Below are 23,810 nucleotides of genomic sequence, written 5' to 3'. Positions count from 1 at the left end.
GGGCCACCGCCAGTACTCCGACCCCACCAGATGAACCGCCGCCAGACCAGCCCAGAGGGTACTGCCTGAACCCCCCTCTGCACCAACAGGTTTGTGTGTACCTATCTTCTTTTTCCCTCAGCGACGCAAATCCCCTCCCTCCCCTTCCCCCTTCCCCCCTCCCCCTACCCCTGGGCTTAGTTGGCTAACATTGTATCTCCTGTAACTTAGTTGCATTCCCCTCCTCACCCCCATCCTTCTATTGTTAGTCCCTCACTCGGGCGCTATGTATTTCTCTACCGGCTTTGTCAGCTTTTTTGGATTCACAATCCTAAACATTTACTAATAAAAGTCAATCAGATTAACTGATTTGGGTCAAACCAGTTTATGGAACTTCTGTCCCAGACCCCATCCTGGTTTAAGTTAAATCAGAGTCCCCCAGCATCCCAGCATGCTTTTCAACCCTGGGCTGGGCTCAGCTGTGCTGTCTGCTCCAGAAAGCAGGGCTGCCCCCCACCCCCTCCTCCCTAGCCTGAGCTGCAGCTGGCTGAGAAGAGGGTGGGGGACTGCAGCCAGGGTCTGCCTGGCAGGGGCACAGCAATATCTGCCAGGCTTCCCCCTGCTGCTCACTGCTCAAGCAGAGATTTCTTTCCTCACTCCCTCCCCTCTCCCACAGCTGAGACCCCAGCCAGCATATGGCCAACCCCCCACACTAGCTAATTCTGAGAGATGTCTATGTGTGTCTGTCTCCAATTTCACCAGAACAAAGACAGACAGAATAGTGTTCACTTAGGACTTTCTGGAACTATTCAGCAGGTCAGCTGGTAATGTCTGCCAGCCAGCCACCCTCCTTCCTTTCTTCCTAAGCAAGAAGCTAGTGGTTTGCAAATGCCTTGCAAAATACCTGTACCCTGCAGTAAGAAGAGCTTGAACTAATGAGAGAGAAGCCTTAGTTTTCTTGATGGGCTGATAAGCTTTGTGTTCGGATAAGCTCCCTGCTGGCTGCTAGCTTGCTTCAAAGCCAGAGACATCTCCCACCCTGAAACCCTTATATCAAATGAAATTTCACTGTGCAGCAGCTAACGCTGGTGATTGCTTCCATGCATCAATTACTGAGTCTGTTTAGAGTGCAACTTCCCCATCCCACAATCTGTCAGTGTTCAACAGGGGACAGAAAGCAGTGTGAGAATGACCTGGTTTCCAGTGAATGGGACCTGTCAGTGTTGTCAGTTTGAGATTTAGGCAAATACAAAGCACCAACTAGCAGGATAATACAAATGCATGCAGTCCACACAAGCAGCTCCTCTCTCTCCTCCCCTTTGCCTCAGAGTGCTAGCTGGGGCCAGGGTCTGGCAACACTCCGCACCCGTGAGCTCTGACGGGGTGCGGGGAAAGGCTGGCAATGGCTGCTGGTTGGAGCCTGGGACCCTGGTTGGAGACTGTGCAGGCCAAGCTGGGGGTTTAAACCCCTCCCTAATCATAGTGTCCTGCCGGGGCCTACCCACACCCTCCATCCTAATCTCAGCACTGTGGAAGGGAAGGAAAAGGATTACTCTAGCGCCCCCCGACTTCTGGCCAGAGCCACTGCAGGTATATGTCTGCATTTCTTGAATCAAAAGTGAATGTCTATCCACTTGCAAATCAGTTCAGTCTATGCAGGTTACACTAACCTACAGAGATTGAATCAATTCAGGCTTGGACTGTATGAATGTCTGTCTCTAGCCTTACAAACAATAGGGTTACTTACCAATTTTCACAGGATGATAACAACATAAAGCTTTAATTCTGTAATTATATCAAGGTAGCCTTGTCCCTTGGGGCTGACAGGCAGAGAGGCCCCCAGAGGAAGGAGGGACAAGGATGCTGCAGCCATCTTGATCACTGGCTGTCCTTTGTGTGACCCCACCCTTTGGTGCTGATTGGCAGAGAGGCTGAAGCAAGGGGAGGAGGGAGCAGGGGATAGTCTCCATCTTGTCTGCTGCCCTTCACTCCGCCCTGCCAGGCAGCGCCTTCTCCTCCTGGCAGCAAGGACCACTGGCTCCCACTAGTGAGCCAACATTTTATTTTTATTAACTTTGTTGTTGTTGATTTTGTGTATTTCATGGACAATCCCAGATTTTGCAGTTTCTATGAAATCCGTGAAACTGTAAATTGAGTAGGTCCCTACTTATGAAATGAATACCTCTAATACTATTAATATGAAATCAGATTGTATGTGTTCTTAAAAGCATTTCTTCACTGAAAAAATAACTTATTGCCAGCATCAAAGAAAATCATTTTGCCAAAATGTTCTGGCTTGCTGAAAAAACTAGAAGGAGACTAATGAACATGTTGAAGATTCTGTTTTATGTTTTTTAAATATTTGTCTTTACCAACCCTTCACCCTTCGTTACAGGATAATTACATTTAGTTTTATTTTTTTATCCCTTTGGGTTTGTTGTTGGCTGGAAGTATTTTGTTGAGGTGGAGATATGTTGGGGTTTTAAAAAAACAAAAACCAAATTATAACATGCTATTGATTAATCTCTTTTTTTTTTAATAAAAGAGTTACTAAAATTGTTTCAGTTAACTTTTTTCTATTCTTTCAATAGAAAACTGGGCAGCAAAAATTAAGTATCATCAACAAGATGGTCACAAAATAATTCTACAAAGCCCCAAAAAATGGGTTTTGCCAAAAAAATATTTCCTTCATGTTTGGTATTATTTTCCTAAAAACTGAAAAAGGGAATATTTTAGGTTAAAAAGAGGAACTTTTCACAAAAAGATTCATCTTGTTCAAAAGTTGGTTTCTGCCAAAAACTTTTTTGATAGAAAATTCTCAGCTAGTTTAATTTTGATTCCTTTATTTTAAATCCATTTTAAATGTCCCACACTTTTTGTTTGTCTTTAATTTTAGCACAGGGTAAATCATTGAAACTTGTTTATTTGCTGCCTAACTTGATTGTCACTTGAGAGAAAGTAAAATATTAGGATAGTTTCTTAGCAAAGGACTTGCCCAGAGGTTATTCAAAGAAGTGAGTGCTTCTTAACCTTTATATTTTTCGAGTATTGCATGAGGATGTAATTATCCATCTCCTGCTCAGACAGAGGCTGCTTTCAGCTGTACTGATGTAAACCTAAAACTCTTTTGAGAAATTCTGATTTCTACCATGAGTAGAGGCAGTTAGCCATCTTTGTCTGAAGTCAGGGAGAAAGTAGGGCAGGATAGCACTTTAAATACTAACTGGTGTCAAGATGCATGAGTTTTCACTGGCAATAGCATAGATATATTTATATGGCTATAGCATCTAACAACAGAGGCTATCACTTATGAAAGCTTATGCCTCTTTGACCCAGTTAGTCTCTAAGGGTATGTATAGGCATTATATTTACTTATAACCAAGGTTAAGGCGATCTAAATACCAAAGTGTGCACTACTAAAGTTTGTTCTTCTCTGATGAGAACTAAATTTATATTGGTATGGAATTATTCCAATCTAGCAAGGAATAACCCAGCCTAGTGGATGCTTGCACATGTTCACAGCACAGTCCCAGTGCTGGGAAAGCCCAGTCACTCGCCATAGTCTGTTCATGTGCTGTTTTTAACTTCCCCCACTGCAAACCTTCTGGACTCACCGCCCTCCTGCAGACCCGCTAGCCCCCTCTAGACTGGCCAACTCCTCCCCCCCCCACCACACTGCAAGCCTCTCCCCCCAGCTTACTTGCCTATGACTGCCCATGCTTCTCCTGGCAAGTGAAGAATGCTTGCCTATGACGATCCTGACTCAAGTTTAGGCAGCTTAAATTAAACTGCCTAAATCTGAGCCAGGTCCTGTGAGCACTTGTTCATACCCAAAGGTGTGTCACCCTGTCCTGCCTGATTTCTCAGTTAGAAAAGAACTGGCCTATGGATTTCATGACACTGTAAAAATGTTTGAAAAAATATTTAACATCTAGAGATATGCTGCAAGGAGTTTAATGCTGCGAACACATAGAAAGTAGAAGGTTCTGATATCTACACAGAATGAAGGCTTTAAAAGGCATTGTTTCCTTTTAAATGGGAATGAACTCTTCCTTCTTCATATCATGAGAAAGCACAGTAGAGAGTTAACAGCTAAAATATAAAAATGCCAGTGGATACAGTAGCCAAATTAGATAGATGATTTTTGATGGGCTGTCTTCTTCCTGTGGACAGCCTTGATAATCTGTGCAGAATGGATGATGCTACCATGAAATAAAATGCAAAATATTGAAAGGTCAAGGCAGTAAAGAACTTTACTCTATTTCATAGGATGTGTTTGGCATTAAACTTCTAATATCTCTTCTCATGATAAAGGCTTTACTGAACACAAAAAAGTGACCATGTGAATCGAACCTCCTGACAAGGACTTGTTCAAAAACTGGGAATGAGAAATCATGGTACAGGAGAAGTAGAAATGTAAAATCGTTAAACTTAAATAAAAGCCTAGTGGTGTATGTTACAATTATAGGCAGAAATTTAATGGAACATAATTTATTTAATACACCAAAACAGCAAAATTTAGGGCTGACTAGTGTATATGTAAAGCATGAAAGGTGACTGGCCTAGATAGTTCAGAGTTGATCCATACCTAAAGAGTGCAAAAAATTACAGAGATCTAGTCTGGAGATGAAAAATGGCATTTTTCAACATGTAGTAAAGAGTAATTTCAGGTGTGATAGTCCAGAAATTATGCAAGAGGCAAGGATTTCTTAGGGTGATATCTTTTCTTGAACCAACTATGTCATTGGGTTCAAGTTGGACAAGCTTTTGAATGCAAGACATTCTTCATCAGCTCTCTGATCACAGGAAGCCAAACACAGCACAGGTACAGCATCTGTTCCTGGCTTCCTGTAATCAACGACCTGACAAAGAATGTCTTGCATTCAAAAGCTTGTCTAACTTGATCCCAACGACATAGTTGGTCCAAGAAAAGAACTCACCCTAAGAAATCCTTGCCTCTTGCATTTTTTCATCATGACAGACTACCAACAGATGGCTCTCAGCCTTGGCAAAAGTTCTCCTCTGTGGTTTAGCCACTTTACATTCAGCTCCTACATTAAATACTAAAGTTGATTGGATGTATTTTAGGAGGATTCCCTTAAGCATAAGAAAACATTTCTGCTGGTAGACTTGTTTCCTGGGACTGACCTTCTCCTCTGATATTCTTGAGGATTTAGTGAAAGTTTGCCCATCTCCCAGTAATTCCTAACTGCCATATTGGTTACCTTATCCTGTTGGCAGCTATCTTTCCATGCAAGTCTTTTTATCAGCATTGCATCCCTGAGCCCATTTATGGTATCTAAACAGGGGCAAGGGGGAAAAATTCATAGGCTGCTATAAATTATACTGGAGGATAGATCCAGCTCTCAACTAACCTTAGAGGTAGAAATGGAAATGAGATTTAAAGCCCCTTTTCTACTCCTCATATGGCTAGCCAAGGATCCAGGTCTTTATTTTGGGGGAAAAAAAAATATTTATTTGTTCTTGATTTGCAACCAACACTTTGCTTTCAACCTCTCTATGCCAGACCAAACAAGAAAGTTTAAAGTTTCCTTTTAACCTAGAAAGTATATGTAATGCACCTCGTTATACATCAATACGGCGTTTCCAACTTGCTGTGTCAACAGTAATACTAAGAAACAGATCACAGAAGCTGAAATATTCGTGATTTTCAATGTTAGAATTGCTATTTTGATAATCATCTCCTAGAACTATGAATGCTATTATCCAGTGCAATAAAACTAGACAAACACAAAAAAATCAAACTAGTATCAAAACACTTAACCATTTCTAACCAAAGGAGTCAGCATAAGTGCCAACCCAACTGCCCCAACACAATCAATTCCTAAGTAATACAAAAGGAGAAAGGGTGTACGTACTAAATACAAAAAAAAAAAAAAAGGATGTAGTAGAATTACAAAAGTATCACAAAAAGTATGTAGTAAAATTAGAAAAGGTACAGAGAAGTGCATCCAAAATGATCAGGGATATGGAGCACTTGCTGTACCAGGAGACACTAAAAAGGTTAGGATTCTTCAGTTCAGAAAAGGGAAGGCTAAATGAGAATCTGATAGAGGTCTATAAAATCATGAAGGGTATTAACAAACTGAATAAGGAATGGTTATCCACCAAATTCCAGAATATTCAAACTAGGGGGCACCTACTGAAATTAGTAGGAGACAGGTTTAAAAATAACAAAAGGGAGTGCTTTTTTACACAACACATAGTTAACTTGTGGGACTCATTACCACAGGGCGCGGTAGGGGCAGATACTATAGCCACATTTGATCAATCTATCATGACAGATAATGATAGTTATTAAACAAAACAGTCCAAAACGTTTCTTCTGGCATCTCCAAACCAAGTTGGTGGATGCCAGGATGGGTAGTGAACAAGGAACAGATCATTCTAGATCACTGATTCTCAACCATGCTGCTATGACACCCTGGAGTACCTGAAAATCCTTTCAAGGATACCATGGGATGCTGCACAGTGTTAGCACTGTTTGGTGTGCAAACATGATTCACAAGATAAATGCAGAGATATCAAATAGGAATTCTTGATGTCAAAAACATTTTGACCTGTTGTGGTCTTTCTGAATTCTTTGCAACAGAAGAATTGCTCTAGTATTTTTCTGTAGTCAAAAAAAAAAAAGAAAGAAAGGAAGAAAAACTAAAAGCTGGCATTTTCCAAAAAACTAAGAGCTGGCATTTTCCAAACGGTGTCCTAAATCTAACAAGGGGTGCATTCAGAACCAGTGCTCTAAATACATGTGGTTCAATGCTCTCCCTCTAAAGCAGAGGTTCTGAACCAGGGTACATGTACCCACAGGGGGTATGTGAAGCCTCATCAGGGGGTACGCGAAATATATTTCATACATTGTTTAACACAGGTCGAAGGGTCTAAAAAAATCTTGACCATTTGAAAAGTCTTTGTATGAGTATCTTGCCGTTTTTATAATGCACGATTACACGTAGTTTGATATAAAAATTAATTTCCCATTGAAAGGGGGTATGTGAAGTCTCACTCTGAGACCAAGGGGTACGTCAACTGAAAAAGGTTCAGAACCACCGCTCTAAAGCATCTGTCAGAGACAGTTCCAGATACTGGGTTAGATACCGATACTAGGTTAGCTGAACCATTGGTCTGTCTCTTATATTTTTAAAAGAACAGGAAGGTCAGAACTTCTATAAGCCTGATGGCTTGGTACTGCACTTCAAAGCAGCCAGCCAAAGTTGCTGGTAAGACTTTTTTGATTATTTGTGTTATTATTTATTGAGCATCTCAGAACACCAGGAAACAGAAAGGAAGGCATAAAAGTTTTTCCAGTGAGTCCTCTGAGGCCAGGATTTATCCCTAGTCTCTAACTGAACCAATTTAAAATTGAATTTGTATCATTTAAAGTCAACACAAACAAATACACTGACTGACCACAAGATTCACTGGATAGCTTGGAACAGACGTGTTAATTCATTTTCATCTTACCAAAAATCAGTTCTCTTGTTAGAAAGTATTCTGAGTGTTCAGAGACAGATAATAAAAATGCTTTGCCTATGGGTAGAATGATTAGATTAGGTTGGAATAGATAAACAAGATAAAATTAGATTCATTTTGTTTATATTAGATTATATAAAGAGCTAAAAGGAGATTTGGAATATGAGCACTCACATGAGAGATCCATTGCAAATAATGCCTCACACCCTGTTTGTGAGCGTGCAAGATCAAAAACAGAGGAACAGATCTTTTAGCAGCCATAAGGCATCTACGTGGTAATTGAGCATCTAAGCATGATTCTATTCCACACTGCTTAAGTCTCTCAAAAACTGTTACTGAAAAAGATGGGTGGGTTCTCCTCACTGCTTTCTGGGACTTCATCTTGTACCTAAACAAAGACACATTACAAAAGCAGATATGTCAACAGATTTTCAGCAGCTCAAGCAGGCTGGTCCTGAATTGCACTCAGACACCTAATAAGACAAATAGGAACTGATCCACGGCATTTGCATTTGTGCCATGAAGAGGACTATGGATCAGGATGTCCACATAGAGGAATTTTAGATTTCTGCATGCTCTGTAGGAAGAAAGGAGTCAGGAATAGTGGCAGGGGCTCTGCACAGAACCCAGAACCATGACTTCCGACTGGGCACATAAAATCATAGTGGACAGGGTAAGGTGCGCTCTGCCTTCATGTAGTTTAAAAACATAAAAATAAAAATAAAAATAACAGCGGCTGTAAGGGCATCTATCAGCTACTCCAAGGCAAAACTGGAAATTCCATTCCTCAGTGCTGTGTTCTTCCCCCAGTTCATAACCACCCCTGACCCCAAGTGGACAAATATTTTCTATCACAAAAACAATTACCATATTTCACAGTGTATAAGTCAAGTTTTGAAGCCCAATTTTTGGGTCTTAAAAATCAAACTCATACACTATGCCACATTAAAAAGCGGAGATGGTACTGGGCTCGGTGCTCAGCTTATGCGGCCCCAACCCCTGCAAGCAGCACTGCCAGCACTGCCTGCAGGTAATGGGGCCGTGCCAGCCAAGCCCAGCCCTGTCCCTGTCCCCTGCAAGTGCCTCTGGGCTCACAGGGGATGGGGCTGCATCAGCTGAGTGCTGAGCCTGGCTGTCTGCTGTGAGTGGTGCTGCTGAACACCAAGCCCACAGATATATAACTCCACAGATATTATCAATGTTACTAAATACATCTCTGCTTCTCTTTATCATTAAAATTATTTGCAAAATGATTTGGCATTCAAGCCTCTCACACAGTAATGAAGAACAAAACCTTATAAACAGATTGTAAACAGCGTACATTTAAATAAATTACATATTTAAATGCATCAGTTACATTTGAATGCTCAATTAGACACCTAATTACATTGAAAATGCAACTGTGTGTATAAATTGATGACCAGCCCCTCAACATGCTTATGTGTTTCTAGGCTCACACTGACCTTATCTGTGCACTGTCCAAGTATCACCTGTTGGTATCTAAAGTTTTCTGAAACAAATAAGTTATAGAAGTCTATCATCTGATTAAAAATATATCAGTTTCAAATACAGTTTAGATTTCATGCTGAGGACTGCTTCCTATCATATGTTTTTCCAGTATCATATTAGGTTTTTTAGATATCAGTCTTTTTAGGTTCTTCACATGTGCTCATGCCTGTTCACCATTTATTTGGTTGCTCTCACTGTGCAAACAGATTTACAAGTGGAAATAAAAAAGTTGAACTCTGCTTCATTTGTACACAAAAAAGGATTTTATAAGTACATTCTGCCACTTGAACTAACAAGTTGTGCAAACAGCAATGGCAAGCAAATTTATGTCTATAAAAGCTGGTGTTGATTCTGTTGTGACAATCCCCATTCTAGCAAAAGAGTGGAAATCAAGCATGAATGAAGCACGATAGCAAAATTTGATTCAAGGATATTACTTTATTAATGTGATAATGTTCCATTTATGATCCTGTGATAATTATATTAAAAAGATGCTGTTTGATTATTTTTTCTTGAGTCATGCTTTCATTACTTTCCATATAGCTCCCATATAGATATGCAGTAAAAGTAAACCAAAGCATACAAACAAAATAAAATCAAAGCTCTAACAACTGACAAAAGCAATGAAGAACAAACAGATTGCTTGGCATTTCCATAATTTTTATGTAATTCATTTCCTACAGTAAAAAAAAGACTTAATAGTAATGGTAATCAGTATCAATGTGCTATAAATTTAGGCACAATAAAGATGAAAGCAAAAAGAAATAAATCTTACATGTTAAAATAGGGCAGATATATTCCTGGTAGCATTTCATTCAATAAGTCCTTGTCTACTTTTCCTTTCAGTTGTTCAGTTTCAATATGAAAAAAATCATTATGGTTGAAAGTAACCTGAACATTTTCTTTCCACTCTAGCTGTGAGATCTTTCTTATGACTTGTCTTAGACACAAGGTACCATTTAGGATGAAGTATCTTTTTCCTTTCTGGCCATACATGTCATATAAAACTGTTTTCATAGAGCCAATATTTCCCTCTTGTTCCATTTAAGAGATCTGACACTAAGGAAAAATCTGCAGGCTGGCAAAACATATCCATAGAAATAACCATCTAGCTCTATCACTGAACTTCTATGATAGGAAACTCTACTCTTCAAGACTCTTAAAACTAGACTGGATAAGCACTAGAAAACACAATGTACAAGCTAATCCTGCTTTCTGCAAAGAAAAAGACTCATATATTTATTACTTCTATGATTGTACAGCAAAGAATCTTCAACATTATGTCCTACTTTATTTCGTAAGAGCCTTTGGCAGTTTCCTCTGTAATATTTCAACAATTTGGATCTGAGACTTCTTGATACTTTATAACACAGCCTACAGATCATTAAACATGTGCATGACAGGAGGCCCGATTATGGAACTGTGCATTGGATTCCATCGCACCTTATTGCGATCCTGGGATCAGGGCTCGCCCTGCACTGGCACAAAGTAAGCTGTCATGGCTGGCTCTTAGCTTAGGGGCTCCCAGCCACAGGGAACACCTCCCCCCCATCCAAGTCTGGGAGATTCAGGTGCAGCAACCTCCTAGACTCAGGGGTGCATAAAACCCACAAGGTGGGGAGATCACTGCAGCAGCAGTCTCCCTGCCCTGGGAATTTAATACACCCGTGGAGCTAGGAGATCGTAGCCATGCCCTGCAGCTCCTAGGCCCCAATTAGGTTCTGGCACCAGGAGGCATGCTGTGAAGACCCAGAGTATGTAGCTGTGGGACTCTGGGTCTTGGCAGCTGCAGGGTACTGCTAGGACCCAGAGTCTACAGCTGATGGGGCTCCCAGCTGCAGGGAAGACCCTGCTACATAGGCAAATTAAAGCTTGGCACCAAGCAGCTATAAAGTTAGTACACATTTTGAAGATCTAACTTTACAGCTGGTTGGAGCTTTTTATCATATGGTGAGTACTTTGCACATGTAGCTGGTCTCAAGGTAATTGTGCAATTGACAGTTAACTCTGTGATATCTGTAATGGGTAGAGGAGGCTAACATTCAAACTCATTTTACTTATCTGTTTGCAAATTGCATTATAAACAATTATATTAGTTTCTGGTGTGTCACTTCAAAGAGTTAAATCATGGTATAAGAGGTCTTTTGAGATGTATACCAACAGGGTTAGTATTTATCATTCGCTCTTAGGCCTTCTGAAGAAAGGCAGCCAGCTTTGGATGAAACAGAAGTGTCCAAAAGCACTTTCAAAAGTGATTCTGGGACTATCATAAAGCTTCTTTCTCTGCAACACTTCTCTGAGATACAAGTGACATTTTACGATGAAATATCTTCTTACCTTGTAGCCATATGTGTCATAATAACTTTATAAAGCTGGTTTTATAGAGCCAGCATTTTCCTTGTGATCCATTTAAGAAATGTGCCACTAAGGAAAAATCAGCACCTTGGCAAAACTTATCCATAGATATGTGGACAGTTTTCCAGCTGAAGTCACATGTGTGATTATAAAGAGAATTAATATGAACGGGCCACTAGCAAAAGCCAATTTCTTTCTTTCTTCCTTTTATACTTGAATAAATCCTTTTTAAGTACTCTGCTGAATGCATTTTCCCTTTTGGGAAGTATTGCATTAAGGACACTAAAAGCCTCCTTCAATGTGGTTAACATAAGGAAGCCATACACTATAGAGTCCAAGAATTCTTACTGTATAGTAAATTCTCATTCAAAGGAAATAGTATGAGATGAGAGAACTAATGTAACATCTCAGGGTCACAGCTGTTCATTTAGCCCATGTAGTTGCTACATGCTTATCTGCACTCTGTCCTGTCCCCAATACATCAACAAAACCTATTCTGTCAAAGGAAGGAGTTTAGGTTAACTTCCAAAGTGATTTCAAATAGAAACTAGTACTGTCAGGTCAATCAAACTTTAACTGCAGAAGCAGATTTTTACATATATTACTCTAATATATGCAGTCACTTACACAATACCAATACAATCAACTGAGCAATTTTTGCTTTTATTTACACCTATGCAGTATTAATGAAATCAAAATCTAGCCTGAGCTAAAAACTTGGAGAAATAGATATCATAACTAGCAGGGCATTCAATGAAATACACTTTACCATGTACCTGCCATTGGTTCAGAAGCTTCTATAAAAAGTAATCTAAAGTCTTTGTCATGGGCTAAAAATTAAAGTGGGAAACTTTTAAATGTCACTCAAAGTAGAGAAAAGGTTGGGATTAGTAACCTTTGCTTAACATTCAGTTGATACCTGAATGTTCTTTCAATAAAGACATGATAGGGGTTCAGTCCTGATTTCTTTATTTACTGTTCAGCCCTGATTTTAAAAACACTCTCCTAGATGCATGATTTTCACTGATAGTTTTCAAAGGATTAATCCTGAAATAGTGAATTGTTAGGATGACTTTATAAATCATTTCCATGTGCAAGACAATTCAGGTCCTAATCAACTGCATGCATTTGGGACTATGACTGAAATGTTAGTCCTGTTGAAGTCAATGGATTTTCAGCATTGGTTGCCATAATGAAGAATTCACCTCATCTTATGAACCATATAAATGGAAAGAACAAACACCCCCCCAACGGGAATAGGTATCATAGTGCTTAGGGTCAGAAGGGACCTAAACAGATCATCAGGTCTGACCCTCCTGCCCCGGGCAGGAACGGGTGCTGAGGTCATATCATCCCAGCCAAATATCTGTCCAGCCTACTCGTGAAGACCCCCCCAAGGTAGGAGAGAGTACCATGTCACTAGGGAGCCCATTCCAGAGCCTGGCAGCCCTAACTGTAAAGTAATGTCTCCTGATGTCCAGCCTGAACCTTCTCTCTAACAATTTGTGGCCGTTATTCCTAGTAAACCCCAGTGGTGCCCAGGGGAACAGAGCCTCACCCAATTCCCGCTGGTCCCCCCTGATGAGTTTGCAAACAGCCACCAGATCCCCTCTCAGCCTTCTCTTGTGAAGGCTGAATAGATTCAGCCCCTGTAGCCTCCCTTCGTAGGGCCTGCCCTGCTGCCCCTTGACCATGTGAGTGGCCCTCCTCTGGACCCTCTCAATGCTAGCCACATCCCTCTTGAAGTGCTGCAAACCAGTAAAAAACACAACCCTTTTTCACCATAACTTTTTCACCAACCCTTTTTCACCATAACTTTTTGGAAACTAAGTTACATTCTACATTTATTGTACATTGTACATTTATTGTACAAGTTCTTATGTTGTCCTCAACATTGTAGTGCTTTCCATTATGACTTCAAGTAACATGCCACAAGCAGTTTTTTTCATTCTCCCTCATCCCAGAAAAAGAAATGTGTGAGTAGCTGTAGTAGGGTTGGAGTATTGTAGTATAACTTTTTTGGGAATCAGCTCATGTGCAAGTTAAGAATTCTGGCAGGGGACAGTTACATAGCTCCCAGAACAAAGACTGTGTAGGGTCACTAAACCTTGATAGTTCTTATTCAAATGAGAGTGCCTTAGGACAATGGAGTGGCTGAAGCCTAGGGAAGCTATTTCAACCAGAGTCACCTCAAGAAAGAAATTTGGAGAATGAAATATCCCAAAATAGGAAGAAAAATTAAAAGAAAGACTAGTTGTAATACTGGGACGTAACACAGAGCATGAAACAATAGGAAAGACAGAGGAACAGACAGACTCCATGATTCAGAAGAGAAGCCCATGTCGGGATGGAGAGGAGCTTTTCCAGGATGGTGTCACAGTGGTATTTTATTGTGGTACAGGTACAGGTGTTTGTGTTAGGGCAAAGGTGAAATCAGACCTGCATCCTTTTCCACCTTTTAAGACATTTGCTACTGCGAGCCCCAAAAGTACACATCTCATGTCTGAAGTACAAACTCACTCTACCTAGGGGGACACATAGCTTCCCCATTCTTTCCAATGGGCAGCTTTGTACAACACTGGAGGATGATCATATTCTACCCAGGAAGATGTACACACCTTTCTCATTCTCTCTTCCACACTTCCAGCACTTCAACATCCACCTTAATACAGCTCCATAAGTGGTAGGACACCCACATGAACCAGTGGGCCTGTCTACATGTGCTTTTATGTGCACCTAAACTTAATGCATGTTTCCCTAATGTGCATTAATGCAATTTAGGTGCACGCCCACATGTCCACTCACTAGTGCACATTAACACGGGTATGAGGACTGGCTTGGGACTAAAGTTAGTCCCAAGTCAATGGACACACACTGAGTTAATATGCATTAGCATGTCTATATGTTCGCTAATGTGATTTAAATATTTGCACATAAAGTTGATACCTGCTTTATGCAGGTATCAAATTTAGGCTCAAATAGCCTTAAATTACCATTTTTAAGGTGCAATTAAGGGTGTGCGTATATAGACTCATACCCTTAATGTGCCTTAAATCGGGCTAATGCACATTAAATACACACGTAGATACTCCCAGTGTGTCTAATTCATAGACAGAAACATAGACTTTAGTTAGGAGAGAGGACCATGGTTGGGAAGGCACTCACTTTTTGCCCAGTAACTTAATAGCAAAGGCTCTTGCCCAGGACAGGCAAAGCATCTGTTCTAGGTCCATCTTACTCTGAACTCACATCTCTTACTATCTACTACTACCTGGCTAAGGAGTAGGCAGAAGAGAGGGCACCCTCCATCAATGGTTGATGTTGATATTGAGCCTTTGTCTAGAAAAAAAATTCAAGAAGCATGGTACCAGAATGACAGCATGCAAGAGGAAGCCTCCCTTTATAAGCCAGTTAGGTAGGAGCACACCTGGGAGACATGTGCTCTTTCCCTTGCTCTCTATGTTGCTTATGCATTCTGCACTAAAGAGTCACTGAATGGAGAATATGGCAAATAATTTTATCAGAAAAATACTGGCTTTGTATTGAAAAGGCTTCTTTTTTATTTGAACTAAAAGCCATTTATTTTACTACCACAGTATACCTCATTTTTGATCCCTGTAGCTGTTTATACTCTGAATATCTCCACATTACCCTTTCATTTCTTTGCTAAGAAATTAATTTAATAACTGAGGATGGGAGAGATTAATTTCTAAATGGGACCTGAGAGAGGAGGATTATAGCCCATTAGAACCATTACATATTATTTTCTCCAGGTGGAGATAAAGTCAAAGGTAAGCAAGACTCGTGGGTCTGTTGCAGTGTTCATTTAGGTAAAAAGCTTTTTTAATCCTTAAACATTTTAAACTTATTCCCTGGAATAACTTCTAACAAACTTCTGTTATCTTCTTAGTAAAAGCCTCTGGAAGCTTCCCCTTGGTACAGCCAATGGGACCTATAAAGAAAAAAAGAAAACTAGTCTGTAAATATAGTACAGCATAAACAAGTCAAAGAAATAGATGTTTTCAAGTTAATATCACAGATGACAACATATGCTAGTACACCTGTTACATTTCTACTTTTAGCAGGAAAAATTCTACCCTCACTTACACTCTTATGAATGGAGTGGTGGGGATGGGAAAACACAAGGTTTTGTGTTGTTTTGCTTTTTGTTATATAGTTGTTTTACCTCTAAGCATTCATAAATTCTCTTTACATTATTTTATTATATAGTGTCATACAGTACACCCAAGCTTACAGATTCAGAATTTACCTGTGGGAAACTAGGTTATAAGATTCTCCTATAAATAGTTGGTTAATTGTGTTTAAGGCATTTATTATCTATACAAATGCTATTCAAGTTCTCAAAGAAGTCTAAGCCTATGTTTGCAAAGACACCAGTTCTTATATACAAAAAAATACCACTTCTGTAGGCCACAAGCAGCACATTTCTTCAATATATTAAAAAAATTAAAATAAAAACCCAGACCAATTCCAGTATGGAGCAGAATGAGACACATTCCAATTCCAGAACCAGATACATTTGATAAACTGAAAACTAAATCTTCTGTTGTTAGTCCCAGCAATCCAGGAAAGAGCACACACAGAATCCATTACAAAACAATACAATTAATTTTAAATTTTGCTGGGAAGGGATCTGAATCTGTATAACAGTTCAAAACTCAGTGTTCAAAAGGCTTTCCACCACTTGTAGAACTACCCTCAATACAGGTCATCTGAAGACACAGAATCTGTGACCTTCAGCATCGCCAGGACCAACAGCATCAACAGCACCTGAATTGCAAGAGTAATTCCATTTGCTGGTAGCAACAACAGCTCTTTATAATTTATGACAGACAAAACACATTTAGCCAACACATGTTCATACTCACACCTAAAGTCAGGAAGAAGAAAGCACTAGTTGCTCATATTCAAACCAGAATTCTCAGCTGTGCATAAATCACTGTATGAAAAATTCTGCACCCACTCAACTATGAGTCTTCTAATGTCATGTTCAAATTGAAAATCATTAATCTCAGATTGTAAATGTGGAGACAGCATGGTACTGGTAAATAATTGCAAATGGACAACAAGAGCATTGTTTTTCCGTCTAGGTGAGCCCTATTTTTTTCTTTTAGGTTCAACCAGCTCATTATTTATATATAATTTGCTTCTAGTGCTTGCTTCATGCCTTTAATCATAATCATGTGTTTGTGCCATAATTGTTTACTATACATATCGTTACAAAACACTGATGTATAAATATCAAACACAGCTTTTATCTACCTAGAATATATGCTATATTTCTATAGAGATATTAGGTAATATCCCTAAAACTGCATTATCTTTTTATGTAGGTGAAAAGCAAGTAAGAGCGCCTTCTCATTTTATTTTATTTTAAAGAAAAATGTAATATGATGTGCTTCAGGTAAATTGGGACAATTTAGTGGTAATCCAGAACTGTCCTATTTGCTACATGCTTGGATTCTCACTTCATTTTATTACATTCAAAGCATGTACCATTGCTCTATTCTTTTACCAAAGCAAAAAGTGATTAAGCACATACTTACTTTAAGATGAGTATATAACACAGACTACTGACAAAATTGTCATTCTAAAGCAGTGGTCGCCAACCAGTCGATCACAATTGACTGGTTGACTGCGGAGCCTCTTTCAGTTGATCCTGAGCAGTTCAGTCTGTGGGGGAGGGAAAGGGTGGGGGCCAGATCAAGGCCCCCCGTGGTAAGAGTCAGACAGAGTGCGGCACAGCCAGGAGCAGGGGAAGGTGAGTGATGCCCCAGCCCAGCTGGGTGGCAGCAGGATTGGAGGCTGGGGGCTCCCACCACTACGTGCACCCCAGTGGAGACCCTGGGGACCCATGCCCTGCATCTCTGCACAGGGCGGAGGCAGTGGAGGTAGCTGCCGCTGCCCACTGAGCATTGAGCCCCACTGCAACTGGGCATGTGCGAGCATGACTCATCCCAGTGGTGGGACTCATGTGGAGTCGGGCCCTGGCCCAGCCAGGTCTCAGAAGATCTGCTTGTCCAGGGAGTGAAGCTGTGACAGGAGCAGGCACTGCACAGCCGGGAGGAGCTGCGGGATGGAGCTGCAAGTGGCTCATCTGGGTAGTATGGGGAGGAGGGGCAGGAGGGCATGGGGGCCATGTGCCCAGGATATGCATGCGAGGAAGGGCGGGCTGCCACTGCAGGCTGGGGCCGCACCAGACTTTTCCCAAAGGACCTTGAGCCAGGCTGCTCTCATGGTGGGCAGCAGTGGTGCTGGGAGTGGGGCTACGGGGGCAGCTGCAGCCACCCAAATATCTGCTGTAGCTGCCCCAACCCCCCTCCCCAGTGCCACTGCCGCCCACTCCCTGAGCACAGCACATCCCAACCCTCCTGAGAAAGGCCCAGCACCACCCCAGCCTCAGCCTGCAGCAGCTTCCCTGGGCAGCTGCCCACCCTCCCCCATGTGCAGATCCCAGGCACATGACCTCCATGCCCTCCCAGCATGCGTTCAGCAGCAGGAGCCACCACCCCATCTCCATGCAGGGCACCCCCCAGACAAACCACTCACTGCTCCATCCCACACCCCACCCCAGCTGCGCAGGGCCTGCCCCTGCCCCTGCCCCACTCTTTCTCTCACCACCGTGAGCGGGGCAGATGCAGGGGCTGGGGCTCGGGCCTAGCCAAATGGTGGGACAGGTGGAGTGCCGGGACCCCATTCACCCTGCCTGTGCCCTGCTCCCTCCCTCACCACTGGGGCCTCAATCTGCCCCTCCCCCACCCCCCGTGACAGCCCTTTCCCCTCCCCCTGCCCCTTCCCCCACAGACTTACCTGCTGGGGGGTGCCCCCAAATAATTTTTTCTCCCTCCACCTTGATCTGCCCAGTCCCTTCCCTCCCCACAGACTGACCTGCTGGCAGGGAGGGGGGGGGGAGGGAGAGGGTGGAGCACAGTAGATCCTGGGTTGCTTTTTAATTCAAAAAGTGATCTCCTGCTTAAAAAGGTTAGAGACCACTGTTCTAGACTCTTTCATAAGTCACTGTTAACCTGAATCCGAATTGATCTTGATTACTATAGATATGTTAACTGTGTGGAGCCATGGGTCTAAGAAGCCCTAGCCAATGGCTAAATGCCCATCAAAAAAAATCTCCTTCAGAGAATCTCTTTCAAGAAGTTAATTTAAAGTGGCTGAGGATGTTCAACAGGTAAGGAAGTTTTTTGATCTTTCAAGCCTTTTGATAAGCAACAGCTTTTCCCTTGATAAGCTAGGTCCTAAGACACTCACTTTGAGACAGACCATAAGAACAGATCTGCCACCACTGTGGGAGAAGAGAGAACAGTGGGAAGAATGTTTGATGAAAGTTTTTATTCTATATTTGTATAGGCTCATTACCTTACATTCCTTCTAGATCTCTAGAAAACATGATATATAAGAAAAGACTGGAAGAATTGGCATTATTTCATAGTTTCATAGTTGGTAGGGTCGGAAGGGACCTGAGGAGATCATCTAGTCTGACCCCCTGCCTTGGCAGGAAAGAGTACTGGGGTCAAATGACCCCGGCCAGATGTTCATCCAGCCTTTTTTTAAAGACCCCCAGGGTAGGAGCCAGCACCACTTCTTTTGGAAGTTGGTTCCAGGTCCTAGCCGCCCTGACAGTGAAATAGCGCCTTCTTTAGACTGAAGGTCTTCATGGAAACCAATGGTCACAATTTGACAGGGTTCAACTAATTGTAATAAGCTAGTTGTAACTAGCCTGTAATTAACTGATGCCCCCTAATCAACAAGTAGTTCCACTGATTCAAATCATCATATGAACTATCCTAATTTCAATAAAAGTACTGAATCCACATAGCTGACGCACTTCTTACCTTCCCCAATACCACTGAGTTTAAGAACATGCAAATGTTCTTAAACCCAAATTCACATGTTGGTTGTCACCATACCAAAGATTCAAAACAAAAGACAGATTTATAGTTTTACTGGCATAGCTACCCTCAGCTGGCATGTAAAAACAAATCATACCATATAAATTATTTGGATAGTCTGGCAAACCTTCTTATAGAAACAAGCTGGCAAACACAGCTAGGACAACAGAATGAATAATTTGTGTTGGCGTAGCTTACATGGTTTGTGTAGATGGTGTATCTACACAGGCAAACACTCCTTCTGTCAAACTAGACTGCATCTTCCTTGGGGCCTCAGCCAACATATCCACACCAGCATAGCTATAGTGGCAGAAAGACTATGGTACAGACAAATCCAAGGGGCATGCTCAGCTAACATAAATACCAAAGCAGCATGTCAAATCCCATAATTTTTCCTCTTTCAAACCACGAATAGGCACTGTGACTAAAAAAAAAAAGGAGGATCCACTAAAATATTTTGCTTGTCTTCTTTCAGGCACATGTCATGCGAGATAATCAGAGGAGAGATCAGGCTTGTAGCGAAATATCAGAGCATGCAGAACAATTGTGCAGCAAGAACTGTCTTGTCTTAACCTCTAGCCCTGTTCTAAGTTAATACAAAATCTATGTATGATTATTTTTATTTAAATTGGAAAAGATGATGCTTGAGGCAATTTTAATTAACATGCTGACAAGTTACATGCAATTGTGCAGTAGTCCTGCATGGCAAATAAGCTACATGGAATTTTAATACAGCAATTATCACCTGCCACTTAAAGATAATGATTACCCTAGCAGCCCCATTTAGGATATGTGTGCATGTGTAAAACGAGAAAAAAATTACAGGCTCACACATAAGGGAGAGACATCAGGCTTGAGTCTCATGTAAGTTTCCTCCAAACTACTCAAACTCTGTAAAAGTGCCCTATGATAGGAGCAAATTACACTTACATCCACTGCAAAGCTCCTTTACACTGCCAGGAGGGCATAAATGATAATCGGGCTTAACAATTCAAATAGCAAAGCAAGCACTATGATTACTTTGTCACATATAACTTCATAGATATAATTTGGGACACTGGCTATTTTGATGTGAAAAAAAGTGATGAGGACACGTTGACAATGTTGTTGTCGATGGCAGAAGAGAAGTGTTTTGATAGCCTGTCTACCATAGAGAAAAAGAGAACCCATTAAGAGAGCCCATCATTTTGTCCTTTTGACCCAGCCGTACACTTCTATGCCTTTCAGACACATCCACATAATCCTTCTGAGCCATAAAGAGTTCTCGGAACAAAAAGGTACACATTCTCTCTTCTTCTGAAGAATCACACAGCCTAGCCTCAAACCAAATGTAGCCAGATGGAGAGTCAAAGGTCACTGGTCATTTTTAAGCACCATCTTTCTAGCAGAAGCTTTTCCCATGGATGTTAAATATTAGCACAAATCATTGTACATACTTTGGTATGTGCCAAGGCTTTAGAGTGCAAATGATATAATAATCTGATACATGCCAAGCCTATTATGTTACACAGATCTAACACCTTGGATAATCACACGCTGCTCTGAGTCGAACACCAAAAGCCAAATTTTGAAGAACCTTGTACGAAGTAGAAGAGTGCGAGAATCCGTTTTTCATTCCTGGCCACATGACTTAATGGTTAGGTGCAATTCCTGTATCTGAACTATCAAATCCTAAGGCACAGGTCACTCAAGCCACCAGCACCACTAGCCAAGAGACCACACGACCATCAAAAACTCCCCACATGCCACCAGCTTTTTAATAAAGTTAGCACATGTGAATAGTTTTATCTGGGAAAATAAAGCAAGAGGAGATAGAGAGAGGGCATAGTAATGTGTAGCAAAACTGTGGGGTGTTAACAAGACCAAATAGATGGTGAGATAATGAGAATAAATTGCTCCTTGTTGATCCCCTATGGGACAGGAAAACAAATGTTGAAGGAAAAATGTATATTTCTTCGAAATATTCAGCTCAGTGCTGTGTGCAAGAAAGCACGCATCACAAGTCTTTTGTACCCAAGCTTGTACATACATAAAACTAGAAAAGAATCAAGGAAGAGATAGGATGTCTGAATGATCTATACTGTATATATCGCTCTCATCGTTAAGACTAGAATTAGAAGGTTATAAGGGAAAGTGCACCAGGAGATACATTAGATTTAGATATTCAAAATGTTTTCACTCTTTACTCAAAGCAATTAACTAGCCTTGCTAATCAAGAAACGAACAATAAAATTCTATTGTGAATTAAAAACTGATGAAGAGGGCACTTTTCAGCATAGAAGACATTAAGCCACAGCATCCCCAATGGAACTGTAATAAGACTGGTGTTGTTTGACATGTTTATTAATGACCTGGGAACTGGGATAAAGCAAAGAATTGGAAAAATCTGCTGATGACACAAAACTGGTCAGGATTATACTGAAAACCCCTGGGACCTTATAATATTAGGAAGTGGGGTTACATAATACAAGATGCATTTCAATGTAAGCAAAGGCCAACTATAAACAGAGATAGGCTATGGATTCCTCTTTGTAAAATTTCAACAGAAAAGCGTCAAGAGTTCCTTGAGAGCACCCGAGTGACAATTTCTGCTCAACAGACAGAAGTGGGTAGGGAACGATTGCAGGCAGACCTGGACAGGTCGGAAAAGTGGGCAGTACACAATAGGATGCAGTACAACAAGGACAAGTGCAGAGTGCTGCACCTGGGGCACAAATATATCCAGCACACCTATTGGCTGGGAAGTGACCCTCTCAGCAGCACAGAAGCAGAAAGGGATCTCGGAGTCATAGCGGACTCCAAGATGATCATGAGTCATTAGTGTGACGAAATCATCAGCAAAGCTAACTGCACTTTATCATGCATCAGGAGACGCATGACAAATAGAGCCAAGGAGGTGATACTTCCCCTCTATGCAGCATCAGTCAGACCACAGGTGGAGTACTGTGTCCAGTTTTGGGCGCCATACCTCAAGAGAAGGCTGACAGGTGATCTTGTGGCCACCTACAAATTCATTTGGGGGACACAGCAAGGAATTGGAGATGCTCTGTTTACCAGGGTGCCTCTTGGGGTAACTTCATCCTGAAGACTCACTTGTTCCTCACACTGCAACAAGAACCTAGATGACTTGATTGTCTAATTAGGAGCGCTACTTACTCATCCTGTGAGTAAACTGCTCCTTTATTTTGAGCACATGGGTCCAATAATAGGAAAGAGAAGTATAAAAACAAGGCGCTGGAGGTGGAGGTCGGTGGATAGGGGGTAGGGACAGAAAAGGATTGGAGTGAGAACAGGAGTGTGGAATTTGGCAGGTTTCACATTTTCAACCAATAACATAAATAAAAAGATACTCTTGTTTCACCATGTTCCCTTTATTATTTATTTGTATTATTGCCTAGGAGCCCTAGTCAATTAATTTACAGAAATCAAGTTGCTTAGCTAGGAAGTTGGAAAAAGGTGACATATCTATAGGAGGTGGAAGGTCAGTCTAGGCAACGAATTTCCCTTAGAGACTCACTGGGTGTATCTACACATGCAATTAGTGCACTAAGGGTTTAGTCCACAGTAATTTACTGTGAAGTAAACCCACCCTGGGGAGGCATCTACACGTGTGCATTTTGGAGCAGATTTGCCTCCTCTGGTCCTGCACCAGCCCCCTGCAGCAGGCAAGGAGAGCTGGAGACTCCAGCCACAGTTGCCTGTGGCCAGGGGCCATCTTTAAAAGACAGCCCTGCATGCTGCTCCCTGGCCACATGCATTTCTGGCCCAGAGCAGGCTGCAGCATGCTGGCACACCCTTCTGCAACTCTGTCACCAGAGCCTGTGCCCACTGCACAATGGCTGATCCACCCCCTGTCCCCAGGAGCAACAACCTGTGCCCTGTGCTCCTACTTACCACCCTGCTTGCTGTGCTTCACCACCATGGTGACCACCACCTGGCCAAGGTCAGTCTTAGCCCTGGCTGCCCCACCCCCCATATGGTGTGGCCCCATGGCCAGGCTCACCATGGCATCTTCAGCCCCCTACCAGCATGCTGCTGCTACCTGGACCCTATCAGGGATGCTGATGACATGCATCTGGTTGCCACCACCTGTGCTGTCTCTTGTGGCTCCAGCCCCACCGCCTGTGGGCCCACCCAGCCATCCAGGACTGGTGACTGCACATCATCCAGCACACCTGCAACAAGGTGCAGTGGCTGGGGTCCTTTCACATGACCTGAACCACCTTCCAGGAGCTCCTCAAGCAGCTCCACTGACACCTGGAGTGGGAGGAAGAGGGTGCAGCGGCCCCTCCTCATGAACTCCCAGCTGACTATCACCATGCTCAAACTAGCCACACCCACCAGCCAGCACTACATTGGCCACCTCCTTGGTGTGGGCAAGGCAACTGCCAGGGAGGCTGTCTTGGAGGTGTGAGGCACCCTCCAGGATGTGCTGGGGCACTCCAGATGCATGACCTCCTGGAGGTGGTGGCAGAGTTCCATGCCCTGGGCTTCCCACAGTGCATTGAGACCCTGGACATGACCCAAATCCCTGTCACCTGCCCATGC

General features: G+C 42.0%; 1 long non-coding RNA gene across 3 annotated transcripts in view; it reads right to left on the bottom strand.

The window, feature by feature from the left end:
• Nucleotides 1-9,400: 9,400 nt before the first annotated feature.
• The window catches only part of LOC109283669 (uncharacterized), a 119,176-nt gene continuing 104,766 nt past the window's right edge, over nt 9,401-23,810 (bottom strand). For all 3 annotated transcript variants that reach the window (XR_009459825.1, XR_009459824.1, XR_002090933.2), the window contains one exon: nt 9,401-15,289. This is a non-coding gene — a long non-coding RNA (uncharacterized LOC109283669). The remainder of the gene's footprint in view (nt 15,290-23,810) is intronic.

This window comes from Alligator mississippiensis, chromosome 2 (assembly GCF_030867095.1).
Source record: "Alligator mississippiensis isolate rAllMis1 chromosome 2, rAllMis1, whole genome shotgun sequence".
NCBI lineage: Eukaryota > Metazoa > Chordata > Crocodylia > Alligatoridae > Alligator > Alligator mississippiensis.
This window is presented reverse-complemented; position numbering and strand designations above follow the sequence as displayed.